The 25053-nt window shown below is 52.4% G+C and overlaps 1 protein-coding gene across 4 annotated transcripts in view; it reads left to right on the plus strand.

The window, feature by feature from the left end:
• The first annotated feature begins 255 nt into the window (after positions 1-255).
• The window catches only part of Hdac4 (histone deacetylase 4), a 250630-nt gene continuing 225832 nt past the window's right edge, over positions 256-25053 (plus strand). Inside the window, exon 1 of one of the 4 annotated variants that reach the window (XM_063237018.1) lies at positions 256-431. The gene's annotated coding sequence lies outside the window, so the exon portion shown is untranslated. Of the gene's footprint in view, positions 506-872; positions 1189-4406; positions 5141-25053 lie in introns of those variants that run through there. The other 3 variants (XM_063237019.1, XM_063237017.1, XM_063237020.1) reach the window with 3 other exon arrangements.

A 25053-nucleotide genomic window follows, 5' to 3' on the forward strand; every position in this document is an offset into this window, starting at 1 on the left:
CGAGGGCCTAGCGCACCCGGAGACGAACCTGCACCCCAACCGCGCTCCTAGCACTCCAGGAAACTGCCGCGCGGCTCAGCTTAACCCACGTTTGTCAGGTTAGCCACCCGCAAGCCCTCCGCCCGGCGCAGCTCTCCGCCCGGCTCGACAGCTTTCTGCCGCACCCTAGGCCGCGCGCCTGCCTCGAGGCAGGGCGGGGCTCGCCGCGCCTGCGCAGTTGTGCCGCCGCCTGCGTCTCCCGCACGCAGCCCACGTGATCCGTGCCCGAGTCCAAGATGGAAGCTGCTGCCCGGCCTGGCCGGCCTCCTGCCTTAGCCTGAGCCCTCTGCGCGACCTCCGAGCGTGAAGCAGGCGTGCAAGCACGCAGGGCTGACCGCTGGCACCGCCACGGGCTGTCCAACAGGCTTGCCTCAGCCGGAGCCCTGCTTCCAGTCAGTACCCGCCCCAGCTCCGTCCGCTTTCTCTACCGCGAAGCGCCGAGCTCTGGCGCCTGGAGCTTACTCCGGTATTCCCCGCCCCCGGAATTGACAGCGTCCGGAGCCAATGGGGTCTGGGACGTGTGTGGGGAGGCGGGTGGGGGCGGAGCCCCTTTGCGGCGCCCGGGGCGTCGGGCCGGCGGTTGGGCGGCTATGGGGCGGGACTAAACCTCTGAGAACCAATGGAAGGGTGACCGAGCGTTTGGGGAGGTGGGCAGGGGCGTGGCCGAGCCGTAATTGACCCGCTCTTCATTAGAAACCATCCGGGGGGCGGGGTCTACAGGGGGTGGTGACGCAAGGTCGCCGCGGCCAATGGCTGGCGGGCCGCCGGTGAGAGGGGCGGGGTCGGGGCGGCTGACGGGCGTCGGGTGCGGCCTATCCCCGCGCGGCTCGGCGCCGGAGGGGGGAGCAGCATCATGGTTCAACGTGGGTCAATTTTTTGTGAATGAGGAGGGGAGGTTGTGGGGCCGCCGCCGCGGAGCACTGTCCCGGTCGCCGCCCGAGCCCGCGCAGCCGCCCGCCTGTGCAGCCACCGCCGCCAACGCCGCCGCCGCGCCGCCTCACGCCCGGCCGCCCCGCGCGGCCGCTGTCGCCGTCGCAGCCCGAGCCCGCCGGGCCGCTCGCCCGCTCGCCCGCCCGCTGACGGTGGCGGCGCAGGCTGAGAAGATGCGGCTGGGAGCGCCGGAGCAGGGCTAGCGCAGCCCGCCGCCCGGTAAGCAGCACCGCCCGCGCCCCGCCCGCCGCCCGGCAGGTGGACACCGCCCCCGTCCGGCGTGGCCCGCGGCCCGGGCGTGGACGGCCTGCGCGGGCGGCGGGCGGGCAGGTGGGCGCGGGCAGGCGGGCGGCGGGCGGCGGGCGGCGGGCGGGGCGCAGGCCGCCGTTTATGTAACTTTGTCAGACGCTGTGAGTTCGCAGAAAACGCCCCTCCCGCGGCGGGGGCTGGGCGGGGGCGCCTGGGGCGAGGGCCCTGGCCCGGCCCGGCCGGGTGCTACGGGGTGGCAGGACCGCGACCTGGCCTTGCGAAGACGCCGTCAGCCTTGCGCCAGCGGTCCGATGTTTATCTTGAACGCGGAATTGGGTGACACTGTTGTAGCTGGAGATCGCGTGTATCCGTTGGAAAGGCCGGGGGTGGAACCAGGGCACTCATTTAATGCACACCGAAAATCTGTAATAACTTGCGGTAGCTGATAGGGAATGTTTTCTTTATTGCATGCTGTAAATTGACCTGCTGTGACACAATTTTCAAATAAAGCGTTGCAGAAATTAAACTTAAGTTATTTTAGAACTAATGACTTTCTTAACTAAATCCTAATTGCATTACTGTAGAGACCTACCTAATTGCTTGCTGAGAGCAGCGCGCCTGCCGGGGAGGGAGGAAAGGCCTGTGTAGTCACTTCGCCTGCCCGCTTTTCTCTACTCAGGCTTTTCGCCGGTTTCCACAAACCACCTTAGCTTTTAAGGCCTGGGAGTAAACCTGTAAACAGCCCTGGCCCTGCGCCCCAGAGGGTCTGGGGGGATGCTGGCGGCTTGCACCTTGACCTGGTTTCGCTTTTTCTTGGGTAATATGATCGTGGTTGCCTGGAGTTTTAATTGCTTCTGATAATTCCGTGCCTTATTGAGGGACTGCCTAATGAAAACTGGTGCGGTGGTTTCAGAGTCAAGCCCGGAGAGGTGCTGGTGCTGGTGCTGGTGCTGCTGCTGCTGCTGCCTGGGGAGGGAGGAAGGGAGGTTGAATTAAAAAAACTCAGTTGCTTGTAAGCAAATATACACTACAGCAGTTACAAGGCAACAAAAGTTATTGCAGAATTTGGCAGTCACTATGGCAACACAATTACTCTATTATAATTGGAAATGCAAAATGCCACCCAGTTAGAAGTTTCAACAGAATGGAGTTTGGGATATCAAAAATATGTGAGATGTAATTTTTTTCCCGCAGGTACCCCTGTGAATTCTAGTCTGTGTTCAGTTATGTATTTTTAAGACTGATCATCTTCCCCAGATATCCTACTCCCCGGATCTGTGGCATCTTTCCCCAGAAGAACTCTCATTTGTGTGGGAGGGAAGTATTTTCATGCCTTGAAAACACACACCCCAGACACATTGTGATACTTCTATATCTTTCTGTGCTCTGGGTTTTTTAAAAGATCAAATACCTTTCTAAAGAGAGCAGTAATCAATCAGGAAAGAGGCAGGGTTTTCTCAGCAGGCAGATGTAACACTGCCCTCTTTAGGGTTCCTGCTTTTTTTTTTGCAAGGGGAGCTGGGCAGCAAGGCCCCTGGGGAGCCCTGGACAGGGCAGAGGCAAGATGACTGGATTGCACAGAGGCCTGGGAGGACCAAGGACAGATGTGACTGAAGTGGCCCAGACAGAGCATCGCAGCCTTACAACCTTGCAAAGTAAAAGCCCTCCACAAAAAGACCCTGGCACCACGGTCCCAGAGGGCTGGGAGCTGGACGATGTGGTCCAGATAGCATGGCACCTTGGCTGTGTGCAGTTTGAGCCAGGATGCTTGGCTTTGAGTGGTCAGAAACCTGCTTTAGGAGATGCCCCTCCATGTCTGCCAGCAGGACTGTGGTGCTGGAAGTTTCCACACATTGTGGGACTGCTGCAGTTTAATTTCATTATAACTCTTTCTTTCTAACTACTGCATATTTATGCCCAGTAATCGACTTCCATTTTCCAGCTTCATTGTGAGGTTTCAATGCAGCATGAATGGCTTTGAATTCCGATCCTTTGAAGTTGGGGGTGGCACCAAAGGAAAGGCGACTTTGTGCCTTTCTAATTGCCAGAGCAGAAGGGAAATTTCATCACTCCTGTAGAACTCGTCCGTACCGTTCTCTATTGAAAATGGCTGGGCTTTCAGAGCTCCAAAGCTGCCATGAGCAATGCATTAATACCTGATGGCGTGAGCAAGGAAGATGCAGAAAATTAGAGACAACTGCCTCTGGGAGGTGGCGGGCAACAGGCTCAGGGCCCTGGGACAGAGTTGCTGACCGTGGCTGGGGTGAATGCCCACCCTTCAAGCCCCTACTCCTTTGGTGCTAGCCCTAGTGTGTCCTGCGCTGGGGATGGAGAAGGGTAGATTTTGGAAGGGTTTTGTTTCAGTCTTGGTGGCCAGCATGTGCCCTGTGGTGCAGTGGACACTGGGCATTTGGTCTTCAGCTTACAGGAGGGCATAGCACCTGGCATTGAGGTCACAGGAGGCCCAGGTCACAGTGCTGCAGTGTTTGGCTAGACCTGGGCTCAGTCTTACAGGGCCAGCACCAGGTAGCGACCCTTTTGGCCTCAGCTTTCCTCTCTGGAGCTCTTATGAGTGAGAAGGGCCTTACTCCGGACAGAATGGCCTTACTTCTATCTCCCTCCCCACTTCCTCCCCACTTCCTGGGAGGCCGATGTGGGTGGCACACAAATTGCTTCTGCAGAGACACAGCTATCACACTGCTGTGGGCCAGGTCTGCAGCCAGTGCCAGCCTCTGTGGGAATCAGAAAGCCTTTTGCTGAGGGTACAGTGTGCGAGCATTGTCATGTAAACCAGTAGCTGGTGTTTCTTGAGCACCTGACTGGGGCCATGATCTAGGTCTCATTCATCCTGCAGCCCAGACCTGAGAGGTGGGTGCTGCTGTGCCCCATTTGAGAGGGGAATGCGAAAGGGGTGCACAGCTCCACCTTGCTTGTCAAGTCCCAAAGGCTGATTCCTCTCTTTCCTGCTTAGCTTCTGGGCTGTCCTGATGTAGACATGAAGTGCTGTGTAGGAGTTGGTGTGAGCTTAGTCTTTCTAGGAGCCAGCCCTGGGTACATTTCGGGTAGCCTTGTGTTGATGGTCGCTGGAGGTGTCAGAGTTAGCACTGTGTTGGGAAGGGTTAGGGTTAGGGTTAGGTTTAAGGTTAGGGTGAGAAGTCATTCTGGCTTCCTCAGTCTCTCTCAGGTGTGGTCTAGACTAGCAGAAGACTAGAGACATGCTAACAGCCCTGGGCTGGGACATTTGTCCAGCTTGTGTGAGGTACTAGGTGTTCACCTCTGTCCAAGTTCAGACCTTCCCAGAGAAGCCCCAGGCTGTCTGGATTGGGTAGGGGTGGTGGAAGGCACCCCCGATGCTTCCTCTTTCACCCAGACCTGCTGGGTGCTTGCTGTTTCACCTGTCACCTTGGCAGGTTTTATTGGAAGAGCACATTTGCAAAGAGAACCTTTGAAAAACTACTGAGTTAACCCATTCTTCCTAAATCAAAGTCAAAAGTTTTAGAAAACATTGGCAGATTTAGCAACATAAAAATTTTAAAGAAAACTCTGGTAGACTGGGGATGTGACTGAATGGTTAGAGTGCTTGCCTGAAATATGCAGGGTCCTGGATTCCATTCCCAGTACCACAAAAAACAGTCTCCATAAGTGAGGTTCAGAGATAGTGAGAAAAAACAACCTATTATGCTTTTGTGAGCTTAATAGTCAATATGTAAATTCGCAAATCAATAGTAAAAATCTGTCCTTTCTTTTTGCAGGATAAGGAAAGCATGTAGATACGCAAATCTCCATGACCAGTAAGAGAAAAGATGGAATTTACAGATAAAATCAGCTTGAAGGAGACTCTGTATATGCCTATCGTGTCAGTGATAACACCTGTTGCTGGTGATAGCAATGGTTCCTATCTTACAAAGCTTACAAGGTTTAAGTAAGTCTAAGTCAGTATATGGAAGTTGTAGGGCATGGGGCTGCCACATAATAAGCATTATGCAAATTTTGGATGTTATTTATTACTTTCAAGAACTATATGTACCATTATATGAAATTTAATAATTGCTTAATTACTCTTCAGAAAAATTTTGTGTCACGCTGTTAAAGGGTTGCTTCCCTTGTCCCAGCAATTCTACCCTTCGAAATAGTCCAAGGGAAGAACAGGAAGTGTGTTGTCCCCTGGGTTTGCGCAATGTTGGGCTAGATTGTTCACTCGAGCCACAGGCGACAGATGCACCTGATGTCGTCGGACTTGGAAATGCACACGCACAGATACGCAGGTGTGCAGGTGTCCATGATCGGGCCCAGAGCGGATGGGACGGGCTCTTGGTGCTGTGGGAGAAGGCCGTCTGAGAAGTCAGGAAATGGGGTGTAAGAGACCCACATTATCATTTTGTACACTAGGGTGTCGCATGCACACTTGTGCCGTAAGCGTATATTAATTTTTAATAGTAATTTAATCATAGTTTTTTAAAAAATGGATGTCTCCATTGGTAGAAAATACTCTTCAACCCCATTATTCACAAAGGAGAGAAGCTGAGTCCTTGGGTAGGTGACAGTAGATAGGCTCAGCTATAGAAAAACTGTGGGTATTTGTTGCCTATAGCTCTCCAAGGTGGGGGCCAGCCCATAGGTCTGGGCCAAAAGCTGTTCCCCTTGTTTTTAGTGTCCCAAAGACCTCAAAGGGCTTGCTAATCCTGTGGCTTACCAGCCTCACCTGATGGTGCCTGCCCTGTTTGGTGAGCTTCAGCCCCTGCCTGCTTTGCTTCCTTGCTCACTCTCAGTCCCTTTTGGCCCCAGGGCCTTTGTACACCCCGATCCCTGTTTTGGACTACCTCTCTACCTCTGTCTTGCTTAATACCTTGGTGCCTGCACATGGTCAGTCGCCTGCTCATCTTAGCACAACGTCCTCCTTGGTGCTTCCTAACAGGATCCACTTGTGCAATTTCACTAGCTCATTGTGACATTAATTGTTTAATGTCATGTCTCTTGCTGGCTAAAGGCTCCATGGAGCTGAGAGGCTCGAGAGCCTTGTGTCTGCTGTGTATCCAGCATCTGGCAGTGCGGGTGCTCTATGGATGAGTGTCCAACAGGAGCAGCCCTGGAGGCCTGGCGGAGTGCGGGAAAGGCCCCCTGGCTGCAGGTCCTCTGTGGGTTCCTCCTGGCTTGGGACCACCTGTTTCCTAACTCCTCCCACACAGCAGGAAACTTCTTAGTCACAATTGGAGAGATTACATATGTTTAAGTAGATGCCGTAAATACAAGAGGAGTGGATTCTGTGGTGTGTCTAGGAAGGAGAGGGAGAGGGACCTTTCACACAGCTGTCAAGTTGCAGATGAGGCTGCTGTGCCAGGGCCGAGGCCAGGGTGCAGATCGACTGTGTGGCATGCAAGGTGGCAAGCCGCTGTTTTTATTAAAGACTTCTCCGTGATTGTTTTAATCTGAATTAAGGACACTATTTGATCAATTCTTTGTAGCCTTGTGATTTTAATATGGTATCTTAATATGGCTAGGTATATAAACATTTTGGAATCTGCTGTGTTTGAAGAAAGGGAGTGTTAGGCTTTGTTAGTTTACTGTTGTTTGTGAAGTATCCATCTGTGTGAGTCAAGTGCTTTTGTTGGATTGATGTTTAAGCTTGAGACAATAAATTGTTTCTTATGGCTGGAACGCCTGAACCAGCATTCCAGGTGGGAGTGTTGTTCCTTCTAGTGGTGATGGGGCTGCAGTTTCTTGGGAATGGCTCTGGCTGGTTTATAGGCTGCTATTCCACAGAGTGGCTCTTTAGGAATTGGCAGAGTTTTTGTGACCCCACACCCTTTGCTTCTCTTTGATGTCCGGGGGAGTCCTTGGGAGTGAGTTTCTTGCATATTCTTAGTTGATCAGTTATAGTTTTGCAAGTCCGCACCCTGTACCCAAGCCCAGGTACCAGGTTTCATGTGAGACAGGTCTCAGCACCAGCTGTGGCTGACACAGGGTTGGCTCAGTCACCCAGGAGCTCACTTTTGCCTAAAAGAGGCTTGAGTGTTGGTGGGGTTGAGGAGAGACAGAGACACACAGGTGCATGTAAGGCCATGTGGGAGAAGCAGGGCCATGTGGGAGGCAAGAAGTGCTGGGGGACCTAGTGGGTCACTGGCTGTGGGAGCCCGGCCAGGTGGGGGGAAGAGGAGGGTAGGTAGATGTGTCAGCATGACAGCAGTGGAGCTATAGCAGGGTGGACAGGCCATTGTCCCCAGGTGGTAGCCCCACCCCCAGAACTCCAGGGCTGGATGGGGGAGGAGCTGGGCTTGCTGACTGGCAGGTTGGAGGGGACCTGTCCCTGTGAAGGACCACTGCACCTGTGTAGTCACCTGTGTCTAACCAAGACTCTTCTGAAATCCATTGTATGTATTGTGCCTGTCCCGTCATGTAGACTACAAATCTCTGGGTTTAACTGTCAAGTTGGTGCTGTCAGGTGTATCTCAGGGGCCCCCAGGGGTCCTGTGGTGTTCTCCACAGCATGTACCTGAATTGTGGTGCTACTACAGAAGGCTCTGCATGCATGACAGGAGCCAGAGCTGCGCTGTTCCCCTTTGGCCAGTGCTGCTGAGGGCTTCCTCAGGTGCCTTGGAGCAGGAGAGGCTGTTTGTGACTGAAGCTTGTTAGGAACTTCTGGAAGGGACCGAGCCAGGCTTCCACCTGGTTTTCAGATCTGTACACCAAAGTCCAACACTCGAGGGCCATTGCTGCTGGCATGGTGTTACTGAGTAGCCTGACAAAGAGCAGGGTTCTAGCAGGGTGAGCAGAGAGTGGTATAGACAGCTGAATCTGGTCTTCCCCGTGGCCTTGGAGACCCTGAGGACTTGCTCACCTCAGAACTCCTGTTTGAGTCCTGTGACTCCCCCAGTCCTGTGGTCCCCATTCCAGCTTTGAACTGTGGATCTCTGAGGTGGGTGGAGATGGCCACCAGTAGAATTAGCCAGCATTCACAGAGAGAGTTGGGCCATAAAGAGTGGTTGGGAGGTGTATCAGTGGACTAGGGCTGACACTGTGCTAGAGAATTCACTTAGGATTTACAGGAGAAAGAGGGGAACAAGTGGTCTTTGTTTCCATTCTTTGGGAGTGCCTCTGAGGCATAAAGACTCCATCCTAATTCCTTCCCTGGTTCTTCAAGTTGGAGGGACACAAAAAAAATGTCACTGGGGCCCTGAGTTCTGCCTTTGGGCTGCTGACAGCACCTTTGCCTTACGGATTGTTTCTCTTGCTCTTGCTGCCAGGCATGTTTGCAGCAGCCCGGGTGTCTCTGCCACTCAGCTGAGGCAGCAGTTGACCTGCACGGACTGGACAGTCTTTGTTCCCAACAACACTCCTGGTGCAGCAGTCCCTTCGGGCTGCTGGCATGGCCACCTCCCCCATGGTGGCCGTGAGCCATGGGCAGGGGTGGGCTTAATGAGGAGCACCCAGCTCACCCCCCAGGGCCATGCAGTTGGAGTTAGCCAGGAATGGACAGTGTGTCCTGAATCTTCTCCCGGAGGGGTGTTTTCCTCTGAGGGAAGGGACATTCTTCCAAAGCTCAGTGCATGCTGTGAAGCTGGTTTTTCAGAAACCATCTGATGAGCTGAAGAGCTGAGGTCCTGGTTGGACTTTCTTTTCCCCTGGCTCCTTGGGTAGTCTCAGGTTGTGGGCAGAGGACTGATTTGGGCCATATCAGTTCTTCCAATGGGGAAGACTGACTGCTTGTGCATACAGGTGTGGACACTATTTTCCATCACTCTGGGCTGTGGGAGCAACCTGGAGTGAGACCCCAACTGCACCATTGGGACCTCCTTGCCCAGCTGGTGTCACTGGCCTCATCCTGTGTTCTCCTCTGCAGCATGGGAGGAGGGTCTGGGTGAGTGCTGGTGCTGGGCTTGCCTCTTCCCGAGTGGGCAGAGGAGGCTGGCTAGAGAAATTGACTTCCTTGTGTGAAACTGCTGCTGTCTGGAAGGATGGGAAAGGGAGTGGGCGTGGAGGAGGGAGCAGCTGCCAGCGTCCTCTATGAAGCCCTAGTGCTTCATGACGCTTGGCAGCAGTTCTGGAACAGCCCTCCTGTGATGAAGTGTGCCTAGGCTCATGCACACTGCATCCCAGGGGCTCCCAGTGACCCTGAACCTCTGTCCAACCCCCCCACCCCCCAGGCAGGCAATGAGCTCCACAGAGCCTGTGGGGGTTCTCCAGACTGCTGCTGGCGGACGTGGTCCCTGGGGTCAGGACACGTGGCTGAGATGGCTGGTTGCAAAGTGTGGGGGCTGAGGAGCACATCAGGGCGATTGATCCTGCACGCCTGTCTGCACTGGGTGGCGGCTGGTGCCAGGGGGTGGAAGGACTGGTGTGGACCGCTGTCACCCAGTGAGATGGAGATGCAGGGCTGGGATCTGAGCAGGCAGGAGGATAGAGACGGATTCTCAGGTCCAGGTTTCATGACTGACCACTCAGTGGCTCTCTGAGGCTGTGCTCCCAGTGCCAGCACAGCTAGTCATCTGTGGATACCCTGGAGAAGGTATCCACAGTGGCTCTCCTTCCCTGTGCAGAGGTTTCGAGGGGGCCAAGGGTCTCTGAAGAGGGCTGGTGCAAACATGGCCAAGTCCCAGTCTGTTCCAAGGCTTTGCAGATAGCGATTTTGCCTGGAGGTGAAGGCTATATTTGAAGAAGTGTGCTTGGGATCAGATCCTGGAGCCCCTGCAGGGTGCACAGGTCCCAGAGGTTGGCTTCCAGCCTCCCTCACCTCCATCTCTTCTGCACAGTGACTTCGAAAACGTCTTTCTCAGGATCGTTGGCAGGATCAAGCAGAACAAGGGGTTGGCAACCCAGTCCAGCCTCGTATGTGAGATGAACAAGCATCACTGCCTTCTGGGGTTCACAGCCTGCTGAACCTGCCATATTTCTTGGCTGCCATGTGTGCTGTCATTTACCTTTGTCCCTATAAGTAGATTCCCTTCCTCACGTCTTGACCACTGAGGAAGCTGAAGCTCCCGAGTGGGTAGTTTGGTGGTAAGGATCATAGTTTGAGCTGGCAGCCACCCCGGCCCCTGCCTTTTCCTCCTCAGTGTCAGCTGGGATGCATGAAACCCTTTCCCCCCCCCCCAGGTTGAAAGGGCAGGGCTCACTGGAAAGCCCAGTGTTTCGGGCTGAGCTATTAGAAGTAGACCTGTGGTGGGTCCCTGTGTAGCTGCACGGAGCAAGCTTGTGGCATTTATGCATCCTCTCCAAGTCTCAGTTTTCTTGTCTGCCTAGCCAGAGAGAGGCAGGGGCTGCAGACCTGCACACTGTGCAGTCACATCCCTGGGTGTGGAAGGTGTCCAGCCGGAGAGGTGCAGGGGCTACAGATCTACCCAGATCTATGACCCATACAGCAGCTTTTCCCGAAGTGAGAGTTGGAGGGCTCTCCTGGCAGTGAGTGGATGGCAGCTGTCCTGAGGTTCTCTTTGACAGGGCACAGCTGGAAGGGCCGAGGGCCGCAATTCGAGATTTTAGGACTGGGGCTGGAGGTGGCCCCTGCCCAGGTGCAGGAAGAGCTCCTGGCTCCTGCTATGGTGCTTGTGGTCCCAGCAGCTGTTCAGTGGGTGACATCTTCTGGCTGTTTGTCAGTTGTCCCCTTGTGTTTCCTTCCTCAGCTCACAGGCACACAGATGCTCAAGGGCATGCAATCAGATACATGCACACACAAGTATACAAGCTAGGTACATTGTACAGGTGCTTGTGATATTGCGTATCTACACATGCATACATGTGTGCACATGGGCACCAACATGCACACTTGTGCCCTGGAGTGCATGTGGAGTGAGGCTCCTTGGTATGCCTCAGGCAGCTGAGGCAGGCAGGCACTCACTTTGTCACTGCTGCTCAATGAGGAACAGCAGGGTGCATCTCATGATGGCTGAGGTGATGCAAGCCTGGCTCATGGAACACTGTTCTCGCCTAGTTCCTCTGCATGGAGACACTGTGCTCAGAGGGCCCAGAGGTGCAGGTGGGCCAGGTGCCCAGTGCTCTCCTTCCCAGAGCGAGGGTCCCAGGGTGAGTTCTGACTCTGCTGAGAGTCGGGTGGTCCCTTGTGAAGCCGGTGTTGAGGAGATTCCTTCTGGTGTTCCTGGGAGTCCCTTTCCTGTCCTAGGTGGGCTCTGTACTGATGGCCGAAGGCTGGAACAGCTCAGGAGGGGTCAGCTGCAGGCTACCTCCCTTAGCAGTTGTTGTGAGCTTTGGCCTGTGGCTCAGCCAGAGTTATGCAGGTCTGGTGTTCTCTCCTGGCTCACCACCCCTGTTGTCCACAGGACCTCATGCTCAGCTGATGGTCCTCTTGGGAAGGTGACTTTGATCGTGTGTCACATGATTACTTGAAACTGTGTGATCAGGACCCCACATGCCTGTCAGTCACCTGCCACTGGTGACAACTCTTAAGTCTTTGTTCCTCTGTGTGATCTATTTTCTGATCCATACCCATGGTCCTTCTAACTCCTTGTGCCCCTTACTCCTTAGTGTCTCTGACCCTTCTTGATGCAAGCCTGGGACTCCAACTTCTAGTCTTCTGACTCTTCCTTTGTGCTTTTATCCCTCTTTCTCTCCTTTCTGCTCATGGCATTCTACCGAAACCTTCTTTGACTCCTCATTGCTTGGAATAAATTGCAGTCATTGCCTCACCTTTAGGGCCCTTCAGGGTTTGTATTCCCTGGTCTCACCACACTGCCAAGGGCCTGCTTTTGAGGGTTCACGCCCTGGGCCTCTGTTGCTGCATCGGGCTGCTTTGGGGTGGCCAGGACGGAGCTATTACAGCTGCCTTTTTGTAGACTTGACGGCCCTTTTAACTGTGTAGCAACAGAATGTGTGAGCACAGCCTCCCTGAGTTCCTTGGCACTGACCATGCTCTGCCCCTGCCCTCCTGTCCTGCTGGACAGGGCCGCCGTGAGGGGCCGGGAGGCCTGTCATAGAGGCAGGGCAAGAGGAGATGTGCCAGTGCTCTGGTGCAGCTGGTGCTGTGCTCTGTGCCCTGGGGCAGTCATTGTACCTTTCATAGGACCCTCCTGGGCTGGGGGTTGGGCCGTGTGTGTGTGTGTGTGTGTGTGTGTGTGTGTGTGTGGTGTGTTGGGGCAGGTGCCTGGTAAGCCCTGGCCCGTGTTTCCCTGCCTTCCAGTAACACCTGCTGACCAGAGCTGGTTGTGGTGTGACGTGCCCTTTTCCTTCAGACCTGGGGATGGTTGGTGTGGTGCTGCCTCTTGCATAGAACAGCCATCCTCACACACCCCAGTTGCTCAGCAGTGAGACCGTTTTCTTTGCATGCTGTGGTGTGAAGGAGGCTGGGCTGAAGGTGGCTGAGGGGTAGGATTTTCCTGAAGCCTGAAGTGTAAAAGCCTCTGGGGAGAGGCTTTTCCCCCAGAGCTGGTGGGCCTTGGGTACCAGTGTGGGCATCGAGGCAGAGTTGCTAGCATGTGAGCAGATGACGAGAGAGGCAGGTGGATGGAGCCATCTTTGAGGACAGCAGCACATTGGCGCTGTCCCTTCGGGGCACATTGCCCTTGTGTCCTCCCCATTCCGGCTGGCTGGTGGCCTTAGACTAACCACTCACGTTGGCACTGGGACTTGACAAAGGAGTAGGGAGTCCTCTGCAGAGTCCTCAATGTCCCCCTCATTGGTTCTTTGGTCCACAAACAAATGAATTTGGAAGTTTTGTATAAGATGCTGTGTTGTTAAAATATTCTGTTTGTGAGTATTCTGATGGCAATCTAAGGGAGATAGTGAATCTTTGTGGAGACCATCAGGATCCCAGATTCACTGTGCTCAGCCTAGCGCAGGGGGTTGTGGGTGGCTGGGCATGTCAGTATAACTTGGCATGCAGTCAGGCCTTGGCAGAAGGCTGAAAGATGCTCACAGGTATGTCTTCTTCCAAATGTGGGGAGCGAACCCCACACCCTTACTCAGCTCCCATGGCATCTCACAGCAAGCTGGATGCAGATCTGCGTACTCCCTGGGCCTATGCTAGAGGCTTCCGTCCCCAGCTGCCTTCTCCTGTATGGCTCATGCCTCTGCTTCGCTTGGCCAGGGAGAAGGCTGTGCTGGGCATTCCCCAGGATGATATGGACTTGGTGCAACCTGCCCACGTGCTCACGTCCACTTCATACCTGTTGCTTTCCTTCTGCCAGTGTCTTGCTGCCTCCTAGATGCCCACTCATGCAGGGAACATTTCAGCTGCTGGGTTGGTGGCCTTGTGGGACCCTCTTACTTGAAACAGGAAATGCTCATTTGTGCTTGATTGATCAGGGTTTGGAAAATGAGCTCATCTTTGTCACTTCACCGTGAATAGTGTATAGACCATGAATTTTTCTGAGGTTCTTGGAAGAGCCAGGTGTGGAGTTCCTGTTCCAGCCATGTGGTTTAGAAGTGGCCCCTGTACCATCAGATCTGCTCTGCAGGCCTGGCTCAGCCTCCTGATGGGCAGCATTTTAATCTGCCCTTTGGATTCCTAACTCGGTTTACTAAAAGATTGTCAGACCTCCAAAATGAAGTTTGTGGTGGCAGGGTCTGCCCTTTACTGGAAGACACAGGGTGCAGGACAGGCTATGACTTCTTGCTGGTGAGGAGCAGCAGTGGGCCTGCAATGATGTGGAGAATTCTAGTACATGCACTGCTTGACTGAAGCTGGGGCCGGGTGTCCTGAGGAGCCAGCGTATCTTCTGAGCATCCGGAGACTGGGAGCAAGTCAGGGAGCTGGCAGATGGGCAGCAGAACATGCACCCCAACCTACCTGCAGTGTGGATGCAGCAGTGTGGAGGCAGCTTCACCTAGCACATAGAGAAAACACCGACCCTTAGTGCTCACACACGGGCGGCCCAGCTGTTCTGACCTTGCTCCACCTGAGGAAGCCCTGGGCCACTTCCCTCTGTGGTGAGGACCTCCAGGGAGGAGTTGGAAGCCTGTGGTTCTGGAGTCACAGCCTCTGCTGGGTAGCCCATTTGGGCCACTGCCAGGTGGCTCTGTAGTACCTGATCAGAGGGGTATACAGTAGAAATTTTGTCTCTTACATTGCCTGAGATTGTTTTGTGTTAAAAGTGTTTCCAATATCATTAATATTAAGGGAACTAATTGGGAGAATAGATCAGCAATACAAATAAGCTGTTACTGTAATTGGGAAAAATACTAATGATTTAATTTGCATATGTGGCGGAAGCATTTTTTTATGACTGCCTTGATAATAGACAGGCTGAGTATCACAAATGCAAGCAAATAAGAAAAATCAATTCTCCTATTCATTTTTTAAAAATGGTATTCACGGCTTTTACAGTGACAGTTTAATAATCAGGATACCTAATTTTAATCTGTTATGTGGATGCACACCCTGCCTCACTTGGGCAGCCAGCTGCTGGTGGTTGGTGTGATTCTGTGTGACAGTTGACTTCCAATAGGAGTACAAGGTTCTGGTGTTCCTAGCAAAACTGGAGTCTTTGCCCTGTGCAGCTACGTGTGATGTGCTATAGAAGTTCGCTGTGCCCAATAAGCCCGTCTTAGTTAAGGTGTGGGTAGGGTAGAACTTGCGGTGGTGACCCATGTCCCTCTGGCCTGAGTGTTAGAGGGGTTCTTGCCCTGCCCTTCGTACCACCCAGGAACATTTGACTAAGAGGCTATTTTGATTCAGAAGGATGCAGGGAGGAGTGGTTGGCATTGTAGTGGTGTCTAGTGAGGCCTGGTTGCTGTTGAACATTCTTTGAGTGTGCTTGCAGGACATAAAGACTTAGGCATCTCAAAGTGCCGTGAGCGCTTGGACTGAAGCTTCTTGTCTGTGAGTCCAGGACTTAGCATTTCCTTCAGCATGAGAGAACTGATGCTGCGTTTGGTAAGGACGGGTCCTGCTGCACAGTAGCATCGTAGAATTTAAGTAGTAATTATGAACCACTTGGAAACACATCACATACATCATTTCCAGTTTGGGGATGTGGAAATAAAGTCAGCTCCCATTTACATTTTCTGCATGTGAATAAGATGTACCCTTATCGCCCTCTTTTTCTTTCTTTTCATTTCTCCATCTCTTTCAGATTTGAAACATGGGTTTCAATTCCCCAGAACTTACATTTTCCTAGCCAGAGCGTGTTTTGCATGCAGATGTAGTTAGAGATAACAAAGAGGCATATTTGTGTTGTAGTGATTACATAAAAAGAAAGGATATTGCTGAACTGTAAATTGCGTTTTTAGAATATGCTAAATAGATGTGCCGAGAGTGCAGGCTGCGCGTGGCTGCGCTGTCACCACCGTCAAGCTCCAGGGAAGGACAGTGAGGGAGGCAGCATGGTCCCCGCAGCAGCCCTTGACAGGCACCTGTGTCTGGGCCCTGTGCAGATCTAGGGCCGCTGACAGCCCAATGGCCATAACGCACTGAGCTGTCCTGGCTACTCTGTCGTATGCAGGATGCTGTCGTTTAGTTGCCGCCACTGATTTGTATCAGGGTCCAACAGAAACACGTGTTTGCTCCTTTGCATGCTGGAGGTGCTGCCGAGCCCGTGACCACAGCAGAGTGGGAAGTGGTCTCTGCTGGGCGGTTTAATTTAGTACATTTCCTTGTTTACTGAAGTGGGTTTAAAGACCGAGTGAAGGACAGGCAGGCAGCACACCTCTGTGACGTGAGATGGAAGGGAAGGTGCCTTGTTAGATATGTGTGCGTGTGACTGGGTTTTTAAAATTATAAGAGTGTGTAATGGTGGTGAGCAACTCAACCTGAGGTGTGCCCTTCTAACCTCTTGTGGGACACGGGTCAGTGGTCAGCTGTGTTCCCAGGGCCAACCAGCCAACCTCAGGAGCTTTTCTTTTGGCTACACTGTGCACCTTCAGCAGGTCTTCTGTTTGTTTTTAAGGCAGGTGGTTATCATAAAATACAAGGTTATTGCTAGCTCCATGGTGAACCTAAGCACTTGCTAATGCTGAAGGAGAAGGTGGAATGAGATGGATGTTTATAAATGTAGTGATTATACATGTGTGCATGCATGTAAAAGTGTGTGTAATTGTATATTGGAATATGTGTAGTAAATATAAGGTGTATCGATGTGAACATCTGTGATTAATACATCACAATTCTTAATATATAGCAATAGATTAAATACATGATATGTTAGTGTGTCAGATAATTATTGTACTAATTATATAACACATTAAACATCATATGTGTCCGTGTGCATGCTCGAGTGTGTGTAATGGAGATCTTTGGGGCCTGACCTTGCAGAGCTATGTTGATCCTGTGCTCCTGTACGAGATTTCTTCTGTAATCATGGTTCAGATCCCTGGCCCTGACTGTGCTGCATTGTCACTGGCTGCCATGGCCCTGAGTCCCATCCTCCTCTCACACTTGATCCTGGCCAGGGGGTGTTAGTGTCCCTGACTGAGGGTGGGCCAGAGCTTGTGGTCTGCATACTCTTCCCCTCCTGCAGTGAACTGCAGCCTGCTCCAGCCCTGGCAGCTTCTCGGTGTGGTGCAGAGACTTGTTCCCGGGCCTTGTCCTGTCCATCCTTTCCTGAGGGGCTGCAGTGGAGGAAGGCCTGCTTGCTGGACCTTCAAGGGATCTTTGGACTTAGAGCGAGTCTGGGAGAGTTTACAGGAGGCCTGGGGGACCGCCCTCAGAGGTTCTGCAGGGCTTTTGCAGATGGTGCCCAGAAGGGTGGGAGCAGGCCTTGGGAGGTGGGTGGGGACTGACCTTCAGAAACTCTAGGAGGCCTAGTAGAGGTGGCAGGGGATGCCTGAGGGGCAGAGTGGGGTGAGACCGAGTGGGCAAGGTGGATTTGAGTCATATTTGTTGTTAAGCACTAGTGGTTCCAGTGTCCGCCCTCCCTCTTTACCTTTTCCTGGCAGGCAGTGTGCTTCTGACTGGCTCACACACCTGTAGTGAGACCCCAGTACTTGCTGGAGGCCCTCCTTTTTTGGGCTGGTCCTGCTCCTCGAAGCTGCCCCCTTGCCTGTGTGAAGTTAGTGGATCACCTGGATGCCCTTCACTCTGCCTTTCCTGTCCCTGGTGCCTCTGTGAAGGAGCAACTTCCTTAGCTTAGCGTCCCCAGAGTCCTCCCCCTGCTTCCAGGACCTCTGTGCCCTGGGGCCTTATGTCACATCTCCCAGACTGCCCTGTTGAGGCCCGTTTTTCTGAAGAATCCCATGTTTTAGAGAGGCGGCCTGCAGAGGGGCCTCCTTTCTGAGAACCACAAGAAGGAAGTGATAACGGGGGAAACTTGCCAGCCAGACAGAAGTTAGAAGTCTGCACGGCAGCCTGCAAGGAGGTTTGCTTGTTTCTTGTTTGCATGTGGAAGAGTTTTACCTGAGGCAGGTTCTCATAAAGGAGAACTTGAGCTACATGAGCCTTCCAGTGAAAGAGGAAGATCCAGGAGACAGCAGGGCCCGACACCCTGAGGTCATCCTTGGGGTCCGAACCTGCCTGGCCCAGCTGCTGGGAGTGCAGAGCCAGGGCCCTGTGGGTGAGGGAAGGAGCCCTGTGACCAGGGAAGCAGGGACAGGAGGGTGGGACCCCAAACCTGGGGCTCTCGCATAGTGGCCAGATGGCACCTTGTGTGGTGATGGACTCGACTTCGCAGGGCTCACTGCCCACTCTCGCGGGTAGTCACCGCCTTGGACTCCAGCCCCTGCTGTCTGGCTCCTCTTGAGAGGCTGCTGTGGTGTTGTCTGGCCTGTTCTACCCTGGCCTCATGCTGCCTTTCGTATCCCTCACGGGGCACGGCTGGTACACCAGGCTGGTGTGTGTTCATAGGGCACAGTACCTTCCTAGGTGTTCCCCAGGTGCTGGTTAAGGGGGAGGGCACTGTGTCCTGTTAGAGTGACTGGTCCTGGATGGTTTCTTCTGAGTTACCTCAGCTACCTGGTACTTACTCCCTGCCCTGTCTTTTTGAAAAAGAAGATGAAAACATGAAGCACTTTTCCTAAAAACTTTTATTTCCAGAGAAAAGCAGAGATTTGTGAGGTGGTAGGAAACCCTACATAGATGAGGGACTTTGATTATGGGGTTTGGGACAGACCCAGGTAGAAGTCAGGGAGTACATTTTAGGGTGTCCCACATGTCTGCCTGACCATGCTAGTGGAATGTGTCCCCAGGCCATGGCCAGTGTTCTTGCATTGTGGGTGGCTTCATCCCAGTCTGGATGGCTATGCAGTATTCTGTCCCAGAGGGACCTCCTGCCAGCTCTGCCGTGTTAGGTAATGGTGGTGGTAGGCGGGGCACTGGGGTTTCCTGCCTGCTCACCCAGGCCATCCTGGGTGTGGACTGTGGCGGAGCATCCTGGGTGCTGTGTGGGGAGAGTGAGGCAGGACTCACTCACGGGTCTTGAGATGGTGTGGGGCAGTGCCCGAGTTGTGCTCCCCACCTTGTGATACAGATGTGCAGCAGGGGACAGGGCCTCAGTCTGCAAGGCTAATGTGTGGCCCAGTGGGTTATGGGAGGACGTTGGGGGTGACAGAGGCGAAGGAACCTCTGAGCAAATGCATGGGGAGCCAGCACCTGTAGGGCAGCACCCTGCAAGGTGTGGGAACAGCCTGCTTTGGTTGGCAGCTGGCAGCAGAATCTCTGGTGGCCATCTTCTGGCTGTGCAGCCCCTGCCAAAGGCAGCTACTTTCAGTTTCAAGACCAGGGACCCTGAGCTGAGCTGATACAGGGCAAGAATCCCTGTGAACAGTTATGCCTGGGTGCCAGCTGCTGTTAGTCACGCATCCTGGGCTGTTCTTTGGAGAGTGGTGTGTGGTGCTGGGCCAGAGGCTGTGCCACATCTGGCGTTGCTTGGCTGTGTAAGTTCAAGGGCGACGGGGTTGGTGCTGAGTGGTTGTGCCAGAGGGCTAGGAGTGTGAGAAAATAGCCTGTATCAGGAGGGACAGGCCCAGAAGAGCTGCCCTTTCCTGTACAGACCTCCGTGGAAAGCTCCTGCCTCCTGAGCTGCAGACCTTAGAGTTGCATCCCAGCCTCGGTCGCATGTGGAGTGGCTTGTGTTGCACTTGCTGCCGGAGCCTGGTTGTATAGAGACGCTGTCTGGCCCTGTGTGTGCTGCCCTGTGTGTGGCCCTGATGTACGCTTTGCTGTTTTCTGATCCATGCTCCTCATTCAGGAAGTGAAGTGTGAGGCCCAGCACCTGGCTGTCTGGCCTGTGGCTGGGGGTATGTGTCACCTCACCCTGCTGTGTTAGCCCGGTGGTCTGAATCCATCGCCAGCCTTGTCAGGTGGTGTGCGGGGCAGAGCGCTGTCTAGGGGTTTGCTGAGGAGCTATGAGGAGCAGGGGCCGTGTCCCTTGCCTAGGATTTGCCAGCCTTGCTTCAGTGGCCATTGAGAGACATTGGGTAGCTACTTGAGATGGGCACAGGGTGTAATGGTGACACTGGTCCAGGTGACTCTGTGTCAGGTGGGGTGATGAACTCTCCCTTACGCATGCAGAAAAAGCCCACCTAGAGTGCCTGGCTCTGCCTGGTGGCAGGCAGGATTTTGCCCTAACCTTTCCTTCACCCTGACCTTTGGAAGCTCGCATCCAGCCAAGCCGTCATCTGCTGGCATCCCTAGGCCAGGCTCCCATGATGCGAGCATCTTGCAGTGCACTGCTTGCAGGAGAAGTGCAAGTGCTGTCCTGCAGGCCTAGGTGACCAATGTGGTATCTCCCAGAGGTCAGCTCTTCACAGGTCTGGGCCACGCCTGCATGGAGGCACTTGGTCCTGGTTAGGGGTGTATCTCCTCTGTCCTTTACAGTGGCATCTGCCTCACCATGGGCTACCAGACCTGTGAAGACAACTAAGTGGCTAGTCCTGAAGTATTTGGGGGATACCAGAATGGAGGGGACCAGAGTGGCTGAGACACCCTGAGAAACCTTCCATCTTCTGGCCCCAAGCCTTGGCTCTCTTTTTTCTAATCCCAGCAGTCTGGGAGGCTGAGGCAGAAGGGTCACAAATTTGAATCCAGCCTAGTTAACTCTGAGTTAGCCAGACTCTGCCTCAAAATATATAAAAGGAACCATGCATATAGCCCTGGGTTCAGTCCTCAGTACAGGAAACGGACAAAGAAAAGAGCCCATTAGGGCAGGCACTATCTGTCCTGGTGGTCTCCTTCCACATTGTAGAACATTCTGGGGAGATAGTTGATGATCGTAGATTATGGGAGAATCTGTGCCCGTTCTCAGGGAGTAGTGGCAGTGTTTGGCACAGCCACACAGTGGGCTCCTCCAGGAGGTGTTGCTGAATGGGGAAAGAGAGACATAGGGAGACCTAGAGGCACAGTGGCCAGCTGGTGTGTACATGGGTGTGCAAGGGTGTGCGTGGAGACAGAGGCCACCTGACAGTTACCTACCTTTTATGTGTGTATGTGTGCGTGGGTATGGAGCAGAGGCCACCCAATGTTACCTGTTGAGTGAGCACAGGAGGAAAAGACCCAGTTGCTGCCTTGTGTAGATACTGGGCATCTGTCCCCCTCCTCTTCAGCATGAGAAACCTCCAGCAGCCTGGAACCCGTCGGTCCTGGTTTTCTCTGTACATGCTCACTATATTAGGCAGAGGAAGAGATTAACAACAACTAGCCATGCGGTAGGACAGCAGTATGCTGTAGTGACAGAGTGATGGGGACACTCTTAGGACGCCTCTATGCTGTGGGCATCCTTCTGATGGTAGGTGGTGATGGGAGCCCCATGGAGGCTGAGCAAGGTGAGTGACCTGGGGTCAGAACCCCCCCCCCCACACACACACACAGGTGCTTCAAGCATCGAAGGCGATGACTCCAGGTGGCTCCCTGGGCTGGTGGGTGGGCAGTGCCCAAAGCACGGATCCATGGGCTGCGATGAGTCCATCCCAGAAGGAACAGTGTGCAGGCCATTGTGCTAGCTCAGAGCGGCAGACACTGCAAGATCTTGGAGCATATTGTTTCTAGAACTTTGCATTTAATATTTCTAGACTGTGGTAACTAAAACTGAGAAAGGCGAGGTTGGAGTAGAAATCAGTACAAACCTATAAGAACATTCTCAACTAAATAAGCCCATTCCATGTTTGTGTGGCTAGATGACAGCTGTTAGTGAAGAAGTAACTGTTCTGTCAGGCAGCAGAAGAGCCGGTGGAAGTAGTACCCCTTGCCAGCCTCTTGACTGCCTGGCTTGGCAGGGGACAGCAGCTGCCCATCTCTGCGCTGTCTTGTCCTCACTGCCCAGCACCAACGCAGCTACTGCACTCTATAATGCAGCCCCTTTCACGCCCCCCACAAGTGTGTGCGGCTTTGGGGTTACAGGCCAATGTTCCATAGTCTACTGTTCAGGTCCAGACCCCTTAGCCTGCTGGTCTTCTGTGTGGCTGTTATCCCCAGCATTATTTTATGTTACAGAGGTGCGGGAGAAAGTGTTCCATCTGGTACTAAGTTCATTTGGACTCTTAATCCAAAGCATTGATTTTGCCAAGAGTATATTTTAGGAGCCCCCAATCTCTCCCACACTGAGGTAGGTACGGCCATTAGGAAAGGGTCCGTGGGGCCAGAAAGTCTGTTTTCCTCTGCAGACGAAGGCACTGCCACATGGCCACTGGCTGTTCCTGTGCGCTCTTCTGTGTCCCTGTATGCCACTTATGATCCTAGGGCCCCGGTGTGGCTTGCCACTCTGCTCTCCCTGTGTCTTCTCAGTGACCCTGAGCTGGAAGAAGGAGCCGATCTGCAGCTCTCTGCAGAGCAAGCCTGCTTTGTCTTCAGTCAGACCCTGCTTGTGGATTTTGTGAAATTCTTCGTGTTTTACTCCTGGTAGAACACAGTGAAACAGAATTTTATTATTTTCAAGTATAGAGTTTATACAAACGCATCCCAGCGAATTATGGGGGTCAGAATCTGAAGTCTGCTGTGCTGTCCATCTGTTGTGACGTGGCAATTACAAAGCATAATTGCTAACCCTTACTGCCCATATTTCATTAATGAGGATGTTCACTGGGAAACAGTGCTCATCGAAAAGCTCACCACATAAATAGGAAAAGAACCATCCAGGCAACAGTTTATTTTGATTAAAATTTACCTTAATTAATAAAAACCACATGGAAGCAACCATTTAATCCGAATATTTAGCTGGAAAGCTGCATCCATGCACTGCTCGTTCTGTGCCCCTTTCTGGCCTCTGGGTTCTCCCATTCTGCCCGAGATACTTGTGGTGAGGGCTTGGTGTTTCCTGTGTACTTAGTGCTGGGGTGAAGATGGTGCCAGCACCATGAACTGCTTATCCACTGGCCAGAGTCTGGGAAAGGTGGTGCTGGGGAAGTGAGCCTGTCTTCCTTGACCCACGCTGGTCTCGAAAGAATTGATTCTCACTTCCCAAACTTCCTTCAAGGTTTACTGTGCATGAGAGAACAGCACATGTGGAGGAGTATGTGGATGGTGAATTTCCACAGCGGGTGCCCTGACGTGTTTATCTTCACGTGGCCCAAGAAACAGAACCCTGCCAGCCCTGGGCGCTCTGTGTTCTTCTAGCGTACCCAGGGCTCCCGCTTGATGTTACCTGTTTCCACGTTACCGGTTTGCATGCTGTGTCCGCTGCCCTGTCCAGCCATCTGCCTGGCTTTGTGGAGGTGCGGTGGTTTATTCTGGCTGTGTAGTATTCTACAGTAGCGTTGTTGATGGACTTGGGGGAGGTTTCCCACTTTTGGTGCTTACAGATGCTGCTGCCATGTCCTCGGGGACATTGGTGTGCCTTTTTATTGGGTTTGGCTTGGGTGCCACTGCTGGGGCACAGTTCAATTTAGTTCCTGTTACCTGGAGTGGCCCAGATTGCTGGCATTCTGGTCTCCCCAGTGCTTTGCCTGTGAGTTTGAGTGGGTGTGTCCTGTCCTGGGTGGTTCTGGTTTTCGTTTTCCCACGGTCACAGATGCAGATTACTTATTTAGGTGTTGGTCAGCCACTTGACACCCTCCTTCCTGAAATGCTCCTGGTATCTTTGTCGTTTTTGGTGGTATTGAAGATTGAGCCCAGGGCTATATCCCTAGACCTTTTATAAAAATGTTTTTGTTTTATTTTTGAGATGGAATCTTGCTAAGTTATCAGATTGCTCAAATTTGTAGTCCTCCTGTGTCAGCCTCCCAAAGAACTGGGGTTACAGGTGTGTACCACCACACCTGGCTTGTACCTGTTCTCTGCTTGTTTTTATTTGGGTTATCTACCTTTTTCTTAGAGATTTGTCAGAATTTGTGTGTTCAGGTGGCAGAATCATTTCTGCTCTGTGGGCTGCCTTTTCTCTTTTGCACCAAGTTTTTTGGTATTCTAATATAATCTATCATTTTTCTTCCTTAATGGTCACTGCCATTTTACGCCATGTATTTAAGTTATGCTTGCCTTGTGGAGGATGTTTTTCTGTGTTCACCTTTAATTCTAGGCCTATAATCCATCTTGTGCAGATGCTCATGATGATGCATGCTGACTGAGAAGACCCTCCTTCTCCCCTCTGTTGATTTGGAGTAGAGATTGTGCTGTAATCAAATAACTATATTTATGTTGCTTTTCTTCTAGAGTTGTCTGTCCCTCGGTGTATCTGTTCTCGCAGCTTAATGGTTTATTATAATAAATAATAATATTTGGCAGTGTAAGTCTTCCAAATCCTTGTGCTTTTATGAAAATTTAAAATTAATTTGTCAGTTCTCAAGAAAATGTCTGCATTTTTGATTGTGACTGTATTGATTACCAGTTGATTTGGCCGATATTGATACCTTAACCATATTGGATCTTCCAGTTCCCTTTGTTTATTTACATCTTTAATTTCTTCTGCAGTGCTTTGTGATTTTCTCTTATAAGGCCAGTGTTTACCTTAACAGATTTAGTCCTGGAGGTTTGGTGAGGTTTAGTCCTGGAGGTTTGGTGTCTGTCTTCTGCAGACACTATCATAAATTGTATCTGTTTTCCAAATTCACTTTCTGTTTGTTGTTGCTGGGACACAGAAATTCAGTAGATGCTAGTACACTGATCTTACACCCAGCAATCCTGTAACTTAGGCATTTTAATGGTAGATTGTTTTGGAGTGTCTACGTAAGTAGTACGTTGCCCATGAGTGGACATTTCCCTTCTAGTCTGTGTCCTTTTGTGCCTTCTTGCCATACTGCTCAGGAGGCTCTGCAGGCTGAAGTGGGGAGAGCAATGTTATGGATTAGAAACTGGTGGTCAACTTAACACCAGCTGAATTAAATCAGCATGGTGCTGCGTGTAGATGGCCTACCTGAGGAAAGCTGCCAGCATAAAGGGAGACGTAGCGAGGAAGAGTGTAGGGTGTTGTGGATTCTCCCTAAGTGTTGCTGTTTTGAGCTGTCAGTTCTGAAGGAGCTCGTCATGACTGGCTTCCCCAGTATGAGTTTGGCCGTTATCATCAGAAGAGCTCGGGACCTTGCTGGTGAGAGTGGCTGTGGTTTACTTGGGGGGGGGGGGCTCTGCTCCTTACATTGAGCATCGCTTCCTGGCTCCTGAGGGGAAGATGTGTGTTGTTTAATCTCCAGAAGCTTGTCATGCTGGCCTCCTGGAGTATACTTGACTGTTCTCATCCTCAGAGGAGCTCAGGATCTTCTTATTGTTGAGGATGGCTGTGGTGCTTTTCAGGGCAGCCCTGGTCCTTGAGTATGACTTGTTGGCTCTGCTGTAGAACCCTCAACTTACTGGCACAGCTCCTTTACCCACTGGCATGGATTTTCTAGGTTCTACCACTGACCTTTGAGCCTTCCCAGCAGATCCGTAAAACACAATGGTGTGAGTCCTTGTTGTGGGCTCTAGACCTGTAGATGAAGTTGTGGGAAGCATTATCATGGGTTTTAGGTCTTTAGCTGGACTCATGAAGGGCATTGCTGTAGGATCCAGGCCCTCAGCTGGATTTTCTAGGTCTTTAGTGTGGTGGACAGATTTCC

The sequence above is a fragment of the Cavia porcellus genome, unplaced genomic scaffold, assembly GCF_034190915.1.
Source record: "Cavia porcellus strain 051 isolate PalLab524CR breed Dunkin Hartley unplaced genomic scaffold, mCavPor4.1 scaffold_26, whole genome shotgun sequence".
Taxonomy (NCBI): Eukaryota; Metazoa; Chordata; class Mammalia; order Rodentia; family Caviidae; genus Cavia; species Cavia porcellus.